At 36.9% G+C, this 19100-nt stretch overlaps 1 long non-coding RNA gene across 1 annotated transcript; it reads right to left on the bottom strand.

Moving 5' to 3' along the window:
- Positions 1 to 10870: 10870 nt before the first annotated feature.
- LOC149802007 (uncharacterized) lies at positions 10871 to 16756 on the bottom strand. Its single transcript, XR_016420769.1, has 3 exons — positions 16607 to 16756; positions 13152 to 13227; positions 10871 to 11580 (listed from the first exon to the last, which is right to left on the bottom strand). It is a non-coding gene; the product is annotated as an uncharacterized LOC149802007 (long non-coding RNA).
- Between the last annotated feature and the right edge of the window lie 2344 nt (positions 16757 to 19100).

Here is a 19100-nt window from a genome sequence, read left to right as displayed (position 1 = left end):
TGCAACTCGGCAACAGAGAAGACCTTTGTGAATATGAAGGATCTACGAAACTTAGTTATTGCCATTGTTTTCAACTGAGTCTAACGTTTTTAGAAGCCATTAATTATTTTGTAGAGCAACAAAAAGCACATGTTAATGACCAGCGTAACTGACATCAATCATCACACTGGCATTCGTTGCATCAGACTTGTTCAGAGAAGTACTCACGACAACAGACCACGAAGAAGAACATGTGCCCTATGCGCAAATCGTCAGACAATAAATCATCTATTTTGTTTCAGATGGCCGCGTTAACATACCAAACAAACAATTCACATCAATTCACTTTGGAATATGTATAAATGAAATCCATGTTGTTGAGCGTGGCCGATCGTTTTTTGATTGAACTGAATAACATGATTATTTGTAAAATAAAAAGCTATGATGAAGTATTGCTTGCACTAAATTTGCTAGAGACTGAATACAACAGTTTTTTCTTCTTCTATCACATTGTTATTATTTGTTCAGTTTTCACTTGCAAAAAGACCTAGGAGAGAAATTGGATATTAAAGATAAAAAGGTGATTGTATTAATTTCGGAAAATAAACTGGATAGTGTTTGATATGCGTCAAGGAAGCAGCACTTTCTGTATGATTGGTGACTATGAGAACTTGATGAGGTAAAAAGGAAAGTGACACTTTTAGCCAAACTAGCTTTTAGTGGAGGACATTTTGATGCATCGGTCTTGATGATTGTACTGAATTACAGCTCCAAGATCTAAGATTTCAAGAATAATACACGGATGTGTGTTGTATTTTATAGCAAGGACAAGAATCTCTTAATTAAGAGTTTGTCTACATTATTACACAAACTAAGGAATAGTAATGTTTAATGAGAATCGCGTTTCCATTCAAGTGGAAGATATTGACTTGTGTACGTATGCTGTCAACAGTACTATATTGATTACATTGCAATACATCTGGTTATTGTCGGACCTCAGTAAATGCATTAGATGGCAATTTTCTTGTGACTGATCAATCAATTTTTGTACATGTTAAATTATGTCTATATCGCATTTTTGGTATTGCATATCAAATATTATTGTGTGTTTGCTTTTGTTTCTTAATGTGTCTCAGTCTTGTATAAATAGTCTTGTCCTTAAACAAACTATTGGTAAGCCATTTTGCTCATCCTTGAAAACACCGTGAATCCTTTTATTTATTTTTGTCATATTAAATGCGTTCATCCTTATTTTATTCGCATTATATGCTTCAACAGAGGTGCATAATGAATCGCAATCACATATGGAGAGTCTCATTCTATCAATGAGGTTGCTTTTCAGTTTGCTTTAGTATAATTCATACATCAGCGATCTGGATGGTTTCAGCACAGACAAAACACCATATATAGCAGGGGTGCAGAATCCGTAGACGGCAGGCCGGATACGGCCCGCGAACGTGTTCTTGCTGGCCCTCAGGGCAAATTAAAACAACACAAAAATATAGCCCATGAACAGTAATCATATTACAGAAATTATGAATCCACTGGGCTACTGACAAATTTGCAACCTATACCAACCTGACACAGTGGTCAAGCCTAACTCACTTATTAACGTTAACTTTGGTCACAAAGTCGCTTTTGTACAGAACCTGTAGCGTCGTGTTTGCCGCCCTCGAGTGGTCTTAGAAAATGCAGTCTGGCCCATGGCCGAAAAAGGTTGTGCATCCCTGATATATAGGTTTGGTTTGTTTGATCTGCTTGTTTTTGAGACTAACTAATGTCGCAAATGTCACCAAGTGTATTTCAATTTGAAGTGTAACATCACACTGTGAACATACTGGTATTTGTTATCTGAGTTGGAATCACTCTTACCTGGATATTAACATTCATTGAGTGGTACAAACTGTTGCATTTAATCGTTCAAAACTCTCCAAGGATGCATCTTGGACTTTCCTCAACAACTTAGGTTAGCTCCAACATTGTAAAGTGTTTCTATAGATTTGTAATTGGTTCAGTTTTATTTCATATGTTCCAGTCAATGCCTCATGAACCGATAGCTGTGAACATATCGACATTGAAATTCTTCCTGAACAAAATGCATTTTAATCCTTGTACGTTAAGATGTTTATTTCATGATCAGGGTTAATTGTACAAGCTATTTGGTGATGATTATCACAACCAGACAAGCTATGAATGAACAGTGGGATGTATTTTGGTTATACGAAAATAAAAGTACAGCTCTCTGCACAGAACTTCTATGATTGTTTTCTTCAGTGATCATCATCGCAAACTTTATATATTAATATATTGCTCCAACCGATGTGACATGTACTGTCTGGATTAAAGTCTTTCTCCTATTCTTCTATGAAGAATATAGGTTTTACACTTTAAGCGTAGACACGTCTCTTAATACTTCCCAGGTAATTGTAAAACACTTGAATGCAGTCAGTTTCTCTGACAGCTATTGACCTGTAACATGTACAGGATGAAATTACCTACACGCAAAATACTTACGATGACCCTCGTTGTTTCAACTGTCCGACATTTTAACATGTGATTCTTCTGTTTTAACCAGTACACTTTTATAATCACAATAAACGATATACAGGACAATCATAGTTGCTGAATTTATAAGCCAAGTCTTTTCATGTATAATAACTATCGATTTGTCTACGTTGTAACATAACCTTTTATTAACAAATACCTTTTTCTGGTGCATCGAAAACATCAATAACTGTTTGCATATGTATTTCTTGCCATCAAACATGGTTTTAGTGTGATGCTATATTTTTCGCACACTCGAGCAAATCTGTGTTTGACCTTGTTCTAATCACATCTATCTCAGTGCCGTGTCACACATTACATCCTATAAAAACAGCCACCTAATTTAGCTTATTTCCTGGTCAAATTTCGTATATAAAATGTCCAGAAATGCTCAGTTACATAATTTATTTCACATTCAGAAACCTTTCTGGTGACACATTTTCATTGCAATATAAGTTTGTAAAGTCTAGGCTGCGACCCTATCCAGACTGCACGAACAAAAGCTTTGGTAAACAGAATGTTCATTAACATTGAGACCTAAATCAAGGTCTTCCTCAGGGGACAATAAATGTTACACACACACACACACACACACACACACACAAACACACAAACACACACACTCAAAGAGTGAAACGGCTAAAACAATACATCTTTACAATTTGATAAAGAAAAGCTAAACTATTCAGAATAAAAAATGGTTTAAAGTAAGGAAATAAGAACAAAACAACGGTTGAATTAAGTACCCGTGTAGGAGTGGACTCTGTATTTATCAGTGCAAAACTGATGGATGGCTGAGATTTTGGTAAGATTGCAGCGGGAAAGGTAGATTATTTTTCCTTTAGGCCAAAACTCCCCACGATTTTTCTAGTGTTGCATCCAATATTGTTCCTTACGTGTGCGTTCTACGTCTTTCCACTACAGGTTAGTTACGGTAACATCTAGATTGACTGGATGAAATGTCCATTCAAGTTGTATTAATTATTAACTGTCGCATACATTTTGTTGCAAATGTGCCTTTTGTGTTTATTCATTCGCTTTCTGAAATCATTGGTTTGACCAACATTTTAAATGGCACAGATCTTGCATGTCAAAAGACTGATTGTATAATTGGCTTGATTGATTGAACTTCTGCTATCGAGGTTCTGAAAGAGTTGGTGTCGGGCATATATTTGCAAATTAGACAACGCTGTGCCTGAATCGAGATCTTGGTTGAGAAGTCACCCTGTTACTTATAAGATGGTCCTTGAGATTTTTAGGGCTATGGTACGCAACCATAGAAACTCCATGATATATACCCTGTTATACAGTTTAATTTGTATTTGTTATGTTTTTTCACCATGATTATCTCTTGTGTATAATTGTATTTCGAACTTCGCCATGTCCAAAATCAAGTTCATTGTGTACCGACTAGTAACCTTTATTTAGTTTTTTAAATTAGACTGATCAGAAACCTTTATCTCTTCATATGTGCACGTATTGCAAGAAGAAAGGCCACGTTATTTCTTATTGCTTCAGATTCAAAAAAAGCAACAGAATCAAGACAGACCTATTCCATAATGCTCTTATTTTTAAGAGGTCAAGGTCACGGTCATGCATTGAAAGGAATATGTTTGTTGGGTCGATTCAACCCAGTCTAATTTTATTATGGAGAATTATGAACCATGAATGTCGAAAGGTGCTATATTACTTATTATCTTGTTCCTGTTTACATGCATTTCAATATCGTTATATGATCGATACATTCAAATTTATATGCATTTCAATATCCTTATATGAACGATACATTCAAGACTTTCTTTATATTGGGTGTAGATCATATACTTTTTATTTTGTTGATCGGTGATAGGACTTAATTCACGTTTGTTTGAAATTCCATTTGTTAAATTCATGTTTGAGTTTTTTCTCGTTGAGTTAATTGTTGTTGATAGTTCCATGTCTGGAACTTTATAATTTTCCTTATCGTTTTGTTTATAATGGTGTCAGATTTGTTAATATTTAATTTGCGTTTATAAATAAACATCTTATAAACGCAGTTGCTTTTGGTGTCTTCCCTAATCCAGTCCCAACCCGGCTTCATCTTGTGATTATATTATATCAGTTACCGTTCATTTATTTAACTCGGTGCGCATTGAGTTAAAAATCCAGTCTTTAATTTACGCGCACGAATTTGGGTGCAGGATATTTCTAAACACCGCATTTTTGTTTATCATTCTTACTGTCTTCATTCTAATCACCCCAATCAGACTCATCTTGTTACACTGATGAGGGACTAGTGTAACAAAATGTCGTATGAGTATTTGCTTCATTATGTCTTGACAGTTTTGAAGATATGACACATGGGGTAAGATCCTAATCCAAAGATTTGTGTCCGATGCATGTTTTAATTTATCTATCCATGACGCTTTAACGCAGTGATTTCCAACACTTTTAGGTCGCGACCCTGAAAATAGTTTTCCTGAGCTTTTCGACCTCGATTCCACATTTTGATAAGTTGTAACACCCTAAAATAATCCTAGCGACCCTACAGAACGTCCTCGCAACCCTGATTTGGTTCGCAACCTGGGGGTTGGGTACCGCTGCTTTAATGTGTAACCAACAATTACATGGGGATTTTATAAATTCCCAGGAACAAAGGGTATGATCCAGTGTCTTTTAAATCCTTGTGTTCTTTCAACCTCTGCAAAGCAATATGTTGGGTATCTCAACAATTTCCATGTTATAACCCATTGTTTTCATATGATAACCCATTGTCCAAAAGCCATTCCATACCCTGTAGCCCCATCACTATGAACCATATAATATTTTTGAAACCGTATTGTACATCTATGAACCCCTCCAGTTGCAACTTAAGCGTTCATGTCCAAATTTGTAACCGTATAGAGGAGATAGACTGCATTTCCATAAAGAAACCTACATAAAGACGGACAGGACGACGGAAGCCGTTTTTATTTTATTTACAAAGGGCATGATTATTTAGGACTGGAAATTAGCTCCATGATAGCTTGTTGAAAAGGCTAATAAAGTCCGATACTCTCTTCCCTGTCAAGGACGGTAAAGTATATGAAATAATAAAGTAGCATCCTGGTAAAATGTTGTTGTGTACTTGTGTACATTTCTTGCATATTGTACAAAAACAATGTTTAATCAGGCTATAATTTGCCATGAAAAATATACAATTGTTTGATTCATTTACAATGTGTAAAGTTAAATGCACAAAAAGAAGGCAACTAAACAGAATTTGTACGTGAAATTTGTACAAAATTTTCTTTGCAGACCTAACAAAGTCTGTAACAGCGCTATCAGCCGTCGTAAAAAAGAGACCCACGCGCTGTATTAGCGGACTATAACATTTGTTTTAAACTGAAGAATAATGAAGTTGTTGAAGATAATAACACGTGTCCAGTTTATGAATTCATAATGAGGTTCAATACAACGTCGAAATAAGTACAAGGCAAAATTATGTCATTCCTCTTAGCAAAACGCGTCCTTGTGGGACATTGCGTCATACAAGAGAGGCAACGTACTTGTGGAACACTGTATCCAACTAGAGAGGTAACGTACTTGTGGGACATTGTATCAAACGAGAGAGGCAACGTCCTTGTGGGAAATTATCATATTAGAGAGGCAACGTCCTTGTGGGACATTATCATGCTAGAGAGGCAACGTCCTTTTAGGACATTATCATGCTAGAGAGGCAACGTCCTTGTGGGACATTATCATGCTAAAGAGGCAACGTCCTTGTGGGACATTATCATGCTAGAGAAGCAACGTCCTTGTGGGACATTGTCATGCAAGAGAGGCAACGTCCTTGTGGGACATTATCATGCTAGAGAGGCAACGTCCTTGTGGGACATTATCATGCTAGAGAGGCAACGTCCTTTTAGGACATTATCATGCTAGAGAGGCAACGTCCTTGTGGGACATTATCATGCTAGAGAGGCAACGTCCTTGTGGGACATTATCATGCTAGAGGCAACGTCCTTGTGGGACATTATCATGCTAGAGAGGCAACGTCCTTGTGGGACATTGTCATGCTAGAGAGGCAACGTCCTTGTGGGACATTATCATGCTAGAGAGGCAACGTGCTTGTGGGACATTATCATGCTAGAGAGGCAACGTCCTTGTGGGACATTGTCATGCTAGAGAGGTAATGTCCTTGTGGGACATTGTATCATAGTAGAGAGGCAACGTCCTTGTGGGACATTGTATCATAGTAGAGAGGCAACGTCCTTGTGGGACATTGTATCATACTAGAGAGGCAACGTCCTTGTGGGACATTGTATCAAGCTAGAGAGGTAACGTCCTTGTTGGGCATTGTATCATACTAGAGGCCACGTCCTTGTGAGACATTGTATCAAATTAGAGAGGTAACGTCCTTGTTGTCCATTGTATCATACTAAAGAGGCGACGTCCTTGTGGGACATTGTATCATGCTAGAGGGACAACGTCTTTATGGGACATTGTATCATACTAGAGAAGCAACATGTACATTATTTACAACCTCTTCAAGCTCGTACTATTTCAAACATTTTTGAATAGCCATCTTATTAGAATCACAGCATATTTTACTGCATGAAACGAAATTTTACTTTGAAAATGATCTGCACATTTAATATCTTGACATAAACTTAATTTATTTAAGAAACGATGTTCCTTAATTCTCTGGAGTGAAAATTTTTAAGCTATAAAAGTTCACTTCTCGGTATCAGACACGTATATTATTATTATTATTATTATTATTATTAGTGGAGCCTTAGATGGCATAAGGGGCTCCTTTACAGATAATCAGACATCGTACCTATATCCGCGCGAGTTCGAGTTTCATCTCGACTACGTGAGTATGTGAGAAAACTTGTCAGTAACTTCCCGCGGCTCCTCTCTGATTCATCCTCCCCAAAATATACAAGCCGCCATGTACATACATATCATGTGCTCGAAAATTACTTTAATCTCCCCCTCCCCAAACCAAACGATAAAAATGATGATGATGCTGATTTTTATTATTATTATTATTATTATTTATTATTATTATTATTATTATTATTATTATTATTATTATTATTATTTGCTGAATGGCTAGTTGGGGTCTTCTGACATCAGTGATGAAAATGAATTCATTTTCTTTAGATAGTAAGATATTTTAGTAACAGAGCTTACAAGAAAATTATATTTGAACATTCAGACTGGTTAAGGGTACCTCACCATGTTAACATGGCAATACCAAATATTCAGAGTGGTTAAAGCTATATCACCATGTTAACAAGGCCATACCAAACAGTGGTTAAGGCTATCTCACCATGTTAACAATGCAATACCAAACAATCAGAGTGGTTAAGGCTATCTCACCATGTTAATGCTGCACCAAACATTCAGAGTGGTTAAGGCTCTCTCACCATACTAACAAGGACACACCAAACGTTCAGAGTGGTTAAGGCTCTCTCACCATACTAACAAGGACACACCAAACGTTCAGAGTGGTTAAGGCTCTCTCACCATACTAACAAGGACACACCAAACGTTCAGAGTGGTTAAGACTACCTCACCATGTTAACAAGGCAATACCAAATATTCAGAGTGGTTACAGCTATCTCACCATGTTAGCAGGCATTGTCAAACATTCAGTGTGGTTAAGGCTATCTCACCATGTTAACAAGGCAATGCCAAACATTCAGAGTGGTTAGGGCTACCTCACCATGTTAACAAGGCAATACCAACCATTCAGAGCGGTTAAGGCTATATCACCATGTTAACAAGGCAATGCCAAACAATCAGAGTGGTTAAGGCTACCTCACCATGTTAACAAGTTAATGTCAAACATTCAGGGTGGTTAAGGCTATCTCAACATCCATGTTAACATGGAAATACGAAACATTCAGAGTGGTTAAGGGCCTCACCATGTTAACATGTCAATACCAAACATTCAGAGTTGTTCAGGATATCTCACAATGTTAACAAGGCAATAACAAACAGTCAGAGTGGTTAGGGCTACCTCACTATGGTAACAAGGCAGTACCGAACATTCATATTGGTTAAAAGCTATCTCACCATGTTAACAAGACAATACCAAACATTCAGAGTGGTTAAGGCTTCCTCACCATGTTAACAAGGCGACACCGAACATTCAAGAGTGGTTAAGGCTACCTGAGCATGTTAACAAGTCAATACTAACATTCAGAGTGGTTAAGGCTATCTAACCATATTAACAAGACAATACAAAACAGAGTGGCTAATGCTATCTCACCATGCTAACAAGGCAATACCAAACATTCAGAGTTGTTCAGGATATCTCACCATGTTAACAAGGCAATACCAAACATTCAGAGTGATTAAGGGCCTCATCATGTTAACAAGGCAATACCAAACATTCAGAGTGGTTGAGGCTATCTCACTATGTTAACAAGGCAATACCAAACATTCAGAGTGGTTGAGGCTATCTCACTATGTTAACAAGGCAATACCAAACATTCAGAGTGGTTGAGACTATCTCATCATGTTAACAAGTCAATACCAAACTATTTGCAAGGCCAGTTTGCACAAAGCTGCACATATCATAACACATCTTCCATGTATTATACAACTTAAAATCAATATACCTGATCGACAACTTCAAAGATCAGTGCTGTATATAGTATTATAAACGAATTGAAACTGATTATTATTATTATTATTATTATTATTATTAAACAATTTATTCTGCTTTCTTGGCGATAAAGTTTATTTTTTATTGAACTACTTATGAATTGAAGTACTATTCTGTGGAAAGTACTATTATGTGGCCCTTGTACCTCTAAGTGAGCCTCTTTTTACTGATCCTATAATCCAAACTAATTCCTGGTCGTGGGCCTTGGAGCCATCGTGAACATATATTGTACTGATACAGGGTGCAAGATCAATATACAGTTTTGAAAGTGAGTTTTTTATGTGTAATAAAAATGAATACCTACAAAACCTTGCTAATATTGCCCGATTCATTACGGTTGGGGGGGGCTGTATTATTGTCATACAGAAACGTATCTTCTGTTGATACGTCATAAATCTTTTCATATGTTTGTATATTTTAACTTCACCGCCATGACAGCCATGTTTGAAGTCACATCAAACGTTTTCATTTTGAACTAGATATTATAAGTGTTTTAGTAAAAAAGTTTAGGAGTAGTGATGGCAAGATGTTTAAGATAGCTGCCATGGTGGTTTTCTAGAGGTCGATGTGATTGAATTTTTCTTTAGGACCAAACAAACCAGATGTCTTATAGAGGGTTTTAGTGAAAGCCTCATGTAGATATGACTATATGTTCAAGAAAAATAGCGATAAAACAACATTTTTTTCAAGACAGCCACTATGGCAGTCATGCTGGTGGTAAAATCGGCACGATATATTTAGGACCAACTATACATCTTAAGATGTCTTTTAGTGAAATGCCCATGTCAGTGCGACCATGTAATTATGAAAATTACAATATCAAGATTTGTAAGGTGTCCACCTATGCAACCATGTTGGATGACAGATCAGCCCAATTTATATTTAGGATTATCCACATCTTCATCGTATTTTAGTGGAAAACCCAAGATTTGCAAGATATTGTCCGTCCAAGTGCAAGCCAATCTAATTAAATTCAGATCTCTACTGTTCTACAAGAAGATCTGATAGCGATTGCTTGGGGGGGGGGGGGCATATTCTGGTGACGTATGTTATGACCATAATCGCAAATTATATCAGCCAAACAGATTAAGTCTTCAATCTTCGAGTTTGGGAGACTGAGCAGTATGGTTGAAGAGCATAACGTATGGCGAACGATTTGATTTACTTCCAGATCTCTGAAACAGAGGCGTAGCGGGGGGGGGGGGGGGGCAGGGGGGTACATATGTCCCCGGGCGCCAAGGTACAGGGGCGCCAAAATGAGGCTTACAACTTTACATTATAATAAGTAAACAAAGGTAATATTCAAAAATGTGATTAAACGGGGAGGGGGTTGGGGCGCCAATTTTATAGTTCGTCCCCGGGCGCAAAATATCATAGCTACGCCTCTGCTCTGAAAGCTGCATTTCCGTTGGCTAATTCAAAGGCCACATGAACTATGACCTCTACGCGGTCGCCGCCAGATCGTACCGTAGGACAGTAAAAATCTGATTTTAATCAGACTGAAGGCAAGCATCTTCATTTAGGATTAACTGGACCCTGTGATCAAAGTATGTTAAAAATTCAATGCAATCCTCCCAGTCGCTTATGAGTATTAACAAGAAAGGACTTCTTCTAACTGACTGATTGATCCTGCACGGACAGTAAACGGACGACAGGGCACTGAATAGACTGGAATAATATCAGTACAGCTAATAAAAAGCACGATTCTTCCATTTACATTAATTTTAATCAGTTATATAAGCCTTTGCACGCATGAGAAAAGATGCGAGGAACTTTTTACATTTTCACTTGAGAAAACTTTACAACACAAATATCGCTGAATATGTCATGTATGTTTTAAATATTCAAGCAGTTCTCTCTCTTACACAGTACAGCAGAATTAATGAATATTTTCAAAAAGGTATACTGAATTCAGGTAAGGTTTATAATTTTAGCAAATATATGATTTATCTACTGGTACAAAGATATACTTTATACATACAAAGTCTTAGATTTGACTTGCCGTTTCAGACCAGTTGATACAGTTTAAGAGTCTACACATCATAATTTAAGAAATAGCTCCAAGACATTACTACAGCACTTCCAACATTAAACTAATTTTCAAAACTAATAGAAAGAACTAAACCAGGTCAGATCTAAATATCATAAGTCTAAAGCTCTTCCTTTTCTTTCCAAAATCTCCAAAATCTAGTACGTTCTAGTCCTCATCGACCATCTTTTTCTCCCTTCGCTGGGTACTCATCGTCAGGGAATCTTTCTAATTGCTCTTGTTCTTGAAAGGGGCTGAAATTTTCTTTTACTTCAGTCTCCGACGTATTATCAAATTTTCCTGCTGGAATATTGGGGTTTTTCATCTTTGGACTCTGACCAGTGAAGACTATTTGGGCCAAAACCACCATTTCTTCAAACTGAACCTAAAACAACGACATGTAATATTCAGGTAGTAGAGTCTATGTGACTGGCATAAATAGGTTACTTTCTATCGCTGTTGAATGTGCCATTTGAGACAGGAATATAAAGTACAGCAATTCCATCTTTTAAAGCAAGTATGATTTTGGTAAACTATTATGAATTATTAAATGAGATGTTTAACATTCGACTAGCAATCTTAAACAAAGATTGAGCACTATTAATTCAAGTCTTAATTTTGACTCATTATGCAGAAATATTTACCAATAAAAAAACAATATTGAAAATTTCCGTTAAATAAACCCTTTTCAATGTATATTTTAATTTAAATTGTTTCTGCGTTCTTTTAAATGATGAAATTCACTGCTTTTCTTATTCATACTTTGTGCAAGTTTTTATGTAAGCATGTTGTTTTCGTCTTTTATAGAGTGTCAGTAAAACCTCTTTGGACTAAATGTCAACATGCAACTTTTAAATAAAACATCCATCGCATGGATTAAGTCCCTTGAAGGATGACAACAGGCCATTACTTTTAATCTTGTTTGTATGGTATTTAGTTCATATTTCTTTGTATAAAGATACATTGTATTAAGGTAGTCTTTCTCTGTCTAAAGATGTATTATATTTAGGACGTCTTTTTTCAACGATGTCCTGTGAGATGGTTTTATACTCGTATATGCCATTTTGCCTGACTTATTGTCCTGTGAGATGGTTTTATATTCGTATATGCCACTTTGGCTGACTTATTGCACTGTGCATTAACCAAGAGTAAAATATCCTTCTTTGGTCTTTATGTACCATACAGGAGAATTGGGTTTTATACGCATGTGCCAAGTACAAAAGTGTGCAGTCGAACCTTAAGAGTCACTCAAAATGCCTTGTCAGCTTAATTACTTCATTAGAAAGACATTACAATCTGTATTCAGTTTCTGATATTTTTATGATATACAGTATTTACCCCAAAATTATGTATCTCTGGGTCAATCACTCAACCCATCTAAAGTATCAAATTCACTCATCTGAAGTATGAATTCCAGCCATCTGAATTTTCTTAGAGATAATGCCACAAGGTGGCGCATTATACAATATACAAAAATAAGACTCCGTCATCTTGAAATATACATTACATTGCAATATTGTTAGGTTTCTTCGCCCTGAGGTGGGGTGGCACGTTTAAGCTAGGGTTTTTTTCTTATATTTTTAAGATGATATAACAAAATTGCTTATTATTTCTACAAAAGCTGAGAAGAGTAATTTTTTAGGCAACTTGGGACTCTGAAAATTACAATCAAGTCCCAGCCATATCCTTGAAAATTGAATAGTCTGTATCTTTGTTCAGTGAATGGCATTGTTGTATTTATATCTGACGAGAAAAGTATTAGATCTAGGACGTGGACCCGGTTGGCATCAGACATCAGTTATCGACGTAAGTCGTTGTACACTGTAGCACAGTAATCTTTGGCTTGAGCTGCTTACTCAACATTGGTAATTTTCATAGTTTAGAGGAACTGATGCCATCGATAATAAAACAAATGCTAAAATATGACATCCTTTCAAACATTCGTCTTGTACTTACACTTGTTCCTGTCTAAACTTTGTACGTCAAATGTATAAAACGAATCTCTTACAACGCCTAGAAATCAAGTTGAATCCTAAAAATGAAGACATATGATGAATGTTTCTCAGTGTGACACAAAAGGAAGTAGGTAAATATTATACTTGAAACTTGAAGAAAAATCGTGAGACAGTTGGTAATTGTAAAAGATACAAACCACACATAATTACAAGACACAAACCACACATAATTAAGAGATACAAAACACACATAATTACAAGATACAAACCACACATAATTACAAGATACAAAACACACATAATTACAAGACACAAACCACACATAATTACAAGCAATTAGCAGTGATCAGTAGACGGAATAATTGTTCTGCGCCTCTTTTTCTGACATGATTCATGCCGGAGAATAATTAGTTGGACTACGCGCTGAGACACTAATGAGTTCCCCATAGTTTAAGAAAAGGTTATATGGGGAGAGAAAATAGTCATAATTTTCCCATGGAAGGCTACATGAAGTGTTCCATAGCCACAGCAATCATGAGATCCTTTCCAAATGTGATTCTTCGTGTACGTCGATTTAAAGCTGTTTTATATGTCATTATTTCTTAATCTCTTAATTTCCTTTTATATCTTTCTGACATATTTGGAAGAACGCATACCACATAATATGTTATCTTACAATGAAAAACAATTACGTTTAATGGCAATCAAATCTTTATTGAGTTTTTCTCTATCCATACTATTCTAATTTTGAATACAAAAGAGAAAATGAACCAATCTGGATGTTTCCAAGACGAACTGATAGTATGGATAGTGTTTATTCCAGAAATGGAAAAAGTAGGGCAACTACCAGATCAAAATGTCGGATCATTTAGAAGAAAACGGGCATGGCAAATATCATTACCTGTTTCTTGCTTGTCTCTTAAATCAATCCATAAATATATAATTACCACTGGCACTTACGTCATAGATGCATTAATTTCGGCAAATAATGTACACTTTTCTAGTATTATGTTGTTACGTTTAGGGGGCCTTATCTTAAGTAACAAGACCACGTAAACCCCAAATAAGCATTCAAGTTTCTAAATAATAAACTTATTTTAATAAAATATTAGATCAAAGTGAAATAATTAAAAATAACTTACAGTGTATGAATTCCTCGAACGTACTCCTAGCAATCCTAATTGTGCTATCAAATTCTCATTAATCCGGAAACTGTTGAAAGGTATTCCGAATGAAATTTCTAAAGTGCGTATGTGCTACTGTGATAACACCATTGAATTTAACGCAGTTATTAATCCAAGTGCCTTTTTTCTCATTGAAATCATGCAAACAAACAATATCAATGAAGTCTTTGAAAGTTTCAAACAATCCGATATAACTTGGTACATACTCAAATCCTTGTATGAATTCAAATATTCCTCAAAGTACAGACTGTTTGAACTAGTGGTTATCATCTCCGCTATTTTCAACAAACAAATATATCACTTCCTTTCAACGACTCTTACAAAGCTAGCATAAATGAAGAAGAATGGTATTCGTGTTGCGTGTGGTCATTATATAGTAACCATATGCGTTCAAATAAACAAAATCGGAATAATATTAATATCTGGAACAATTTAAATTGTATTTATTCTTTTTCAAAATACCTTGGTCGTCAACATACAATTTGTATCTATTATCCAATCAACTGGTAGGCCGTGTGTAATAGCTATCTACATGACAATTGTACTATGATTTTTCAAACGTTGTTTACGTGACCTTCATTCACTATTCGCGTGACATCCTTGACCGATATAGTTGTTGATTTGACGTTAGCACTCGGCCTTGTTATAAATAATATTCTTTCGAAAAAGTGCACATGCACTTTACTATAGTATTTCCACAAATTAACGAATTTTAAAAAAAAACTGTCATAGTATCAAATGACTTCAATTAAAATTTCATTATAAATTCAAAAGATGAAGCATAGATCTGTAACAATATGCTGTGAATCATTGTCGAGTCTGATCAGTTGTTGTTGTTATAGGGTTTAACACCACTGTTCAGCACAAGATAGGCTATACTTGACGGCCTGTAAAAATGTGGAGGAAGGACACAGGAAAATCCTGGGAAAAAACCACCAACACACGAGAAGCTACTGGCAAACTTTCTCACATGTCCACATTGACCGAACCCGAGACTCCGACCCACGCAGACAGAGGTGAGATGGCAATGATCCGTAACGGTTAGCGCTTTAGACCACTCGGTCGCTCTGGACCACCGAGTCAGACCAGATTAAATCGCATGAGCTCGATACAAATGCAGTAAAGAGTATAGGTCAATGAATAGAGGGATGGGGGGGTCCTAGCTGTGCATTAAATCTGTAAAATTTTCATTCTTTAAAAAACAAACCTGAGCAAAGTTCGAAACTGAAGAGCAGAACCTAAACAAACATTTGAGGATACTTTTCCAACTTAATTTAACATTTATCATAATAATCAGCTATCTGAAGCCATATTTAAATATGATACATGGAATCAAAGTGCAGGCAGGTTATAAGTCATGCGCTGTCATTCGTCAATTGCAACATTATATATGAAAGTAAGACTATTGATCAATTGAAAGGGTTTGAGATGCAAACCTGTATTAAATACTGCGACAGAGCGACAGGTTTTTGACCCAGCACCCTTTTCATTAACGGGTACTTTTAATTTCATGTATAATGAACACCTTACGATATGGGTTTTACAGTTTTGCTTCAGGCTACAGAGCTCAGTACCAGCTACTTCTGAATATCAATCGGATCCTTGACAGCATCTATCCTCTCTCATTAAAAAAGGGGGCCCCGTGTGGCCGAGTGGTCTAAAGCGCTCTCCGTTACGGATCACTGCCATCTCACCTCCGTCTGCGTGGGTTGGAGTCTCCGATTCGGCTAATGTGGGCATGTGAGAAAGCTTGCCAATAGCTTCTCGTGGGTCGGTGGTTCTTTCTGGGGTTTTCCCGGGTTCTTCCTCCACATTAATACTGGCCGCCATGTATAGCCTATCGTGTGCTGAAAAATGGCGTTAAACCCTACAACAACAACAACAAGAACAACAATTCTCATTAAAACTGTGACCTTTCATAGCAACTGTAAGCGACAAACAATACTTTATTGAACAAAAATACCCGGTGTCGCAGTATGACCCTTATGCAATATTTGTAAAATAACATTATGTTTGGTTTTACCATTAGATGTAACTTCTAGCAAGATCTAGCACCATGAGAAAATTTACCGATGAACACTGGGTACCTTCATTGAATCTAACAAGAAAACAGAACAGAGATTAGCTGTGTTCTTCGTGTCATTCAGCAATGAATGGAGACCATTCACTTCGATTAAAGTTATTTACATTCGAATTTAGATCGTTACAAAATAAATTACATTACGATAGAGTTGGATTGACTATTTATTGATTTTACATGTCCTCGTCTTACCTTGAAATGTTTGACTCTTTTCCAAAGTACGTTTCAGTTGATTGTACCAACCGACGTTCTACTTAAGTGTACCACACTGCGTAAGTTGACATTTTGAAACTGGCGTGACAAGCTAAATCCTAGCCAAGTTATACAGAAGAATTGCCACAAGGTGGCGCATTATACAATGTACACAAATATGTTTACGTCATCTTCCTGAGTTACATTGTTCGAGCGGAAATACATTTCATTGCAATTATGTTATGTTTTTTCGCGGGGAGGGAGAGGGAGAACACATTTACATAGGATTTTTGTTTTTCTTTTATTTCTAATATGATGGATATAATTGCTTCTTTTTCTACAAATCAAAACGATGGTATTTTAAGCAATTTGAAGCTCGGTAATTTTCCCCCCAAAAGTCCCAACCTTATCCCATGATAATTAAATAGTCGGCCCTTATGTGAGTGAATGACATGGTTGTATTTACATGGGACATGGACATAATGAGGCCCAGTACGGTGCCCCGCATGGCCGACAGGTCTACTTTACCTGCCGTTAGAGATGACAGACGTTTCAATTTTGCCCTTTTGGTTTCGAGTCAGTTGTGGCATGTGAGAAACCTTACCATTAGCTTATCGTAGGTCGGTGGTTTTTGATGGGATTTTCCAGGATTATTCCTCCACCATATATTATGGTTGTGCTAGGGATTAGTCATCGCTATTTACCTGTACCAAATAACAATGACTCACGTGGTTTTACAATCAAATGACGCTATTTGATAACCGCATTGTACAAAAAATAAATTACACGTCATTGTCAGTTAAATTTAGTATCCCTTGAAGTTGACAAAAATGAAGATGGCAATTGATGTAGGTTTTACATTTCACTTAGGAAATTATAATTCCAATAAAGACTTTGTAGACATGCACTCCCTATCAGGAAAAGAGAATCCATACCAATTTCTTTTACTTCTTTTCTTTTTTGCATCACAGAGTAGTCCTCTTCAAGCTGGGTAATAAGTACAAAATCCTTATATATAAAATAAATTCAACGTAGATCCTCGAGAAATACCCGCTAGACAAACATCCATTAAGGAGGAAAGTCGTTCTTCGGTGTAGTATAATATTGTTCGGGTCCAAAATTTTATCTTGCCTTGAGCTGCAAATTCTACATTGGTAATTATCATAGTTCAGGTGCACTTATATCACTGCAAAAGTAAACAATAAAAAACAACACACAAAACAAGGAACAAAGATAACAGGTCGAAACTGTAAAATGTGCGAGGCTGGAGCATGTTCATTGAAAAAGGTATTCAGTGACAACTTCCCTTATATTATACACACATATTATAGGTTGTATCCATAAGGGATATGGTTAAATCAAATGATGACATAATTAGTTCACCAAGGACAAGGCTGGATCAAATATAATAATGACATGGATGTATCCATGTGTGTGTGTGTGTGTGTGTGTGTGATATCACTACGATGTCTGCAGTGTGGTAGTTTAAAGTGATGTCTAGCACTGGGGCATCGTGCCGCAGTCATGTAGCATGATGTCCCACCAAGTCACATTATCCTGACACCAGGCCGACCAGTCCTAACACTAACCTCTTAAGGCTGAGAGCCTAGTGAGGCAGCTGTTAGAACCATTTTTAGAAGTCTTTGGTATGACTCGACCGGAGTTCGAACCCACGACCTCCCGCATCCGGGGCGGATGCTCTAACCACTAGGCCATCGGAGCGGTGGCTGTACCCATAGAGGGCATGGATAGATCATACAATGACATAGTTGTACCCATAAAGGACATGGCTAAACCATGCTATGATATGATTGTACCTGCGGATGACATGGCTAGATCAATTAACGATATAGATGTATCCATGACCAACATCAATGAACGACATAGTTGTATCACTGAAGAACACGTCTAGATCAATTCATGACATGATTATGTTCATGAGGGACATGCAGGAGCATTGTTAGTTCAATGCTTCAAAAATAACGCACGGACTCACGCACGCACGCGCGAAAACACAGATATTCATTGATTGTGGTCATTATGTCAAACCGAAGAAGAATAAACCTAATCTCCAGCCGACAGTCAGCTAGCGCATGGCATGTATTTTGATTCTCCAGTTGCGAAGTAGAATCGTCAGACGAGTGGAAGGGTTGTGTGAACTAATGCAAGTGGACCAAGGGACCGACATTTTAAATTTTCTGGGTGGAGAGTCTTAAACATTTTTTCGAACACGAAAAGTATCCTTTCCTTTACCTCCAGAAATGTTTTCCGCCAACGTTTCAACTAATACAATGGCTATAATACTTTAAATCAGACCAAGATTGTTCTTTTCAAGCTAAGTGTCGGCTCTAAATGTTTTTCATGATCTGATTAGAAAAATAGCTCAGCCCTCCCCCGGTACCGTACGCTAAGTGGTGGGGTTGGGGGCCCCGAGTGGCCGAGTGGTCTAAAGCGCTCTTCGTTACGGATCACTGCCATCTCACCTCTGTCTGCG

Source organism: Sinohyriopsis cumingii, chromosome 4 (genome assembly GCF_028554795.1).
Source record: "Sinohyriopsis cumingii isolate HCF-2022 chromosome 4, ASM2855479v2, whole genome shotgun sequence".
Lineage (NCBI taxonomy): Eukaryota > Metazoa > Mollusca > Bivalvia > Unionida > Unionidae > Sinohyriopsis > Sinohyriopsis cumingii.
The sequence above is the reverse complement of the archived record's forward strand: the minus strand, read 5'-3'. Positions and strand labels throughout refer to the sequence as shown.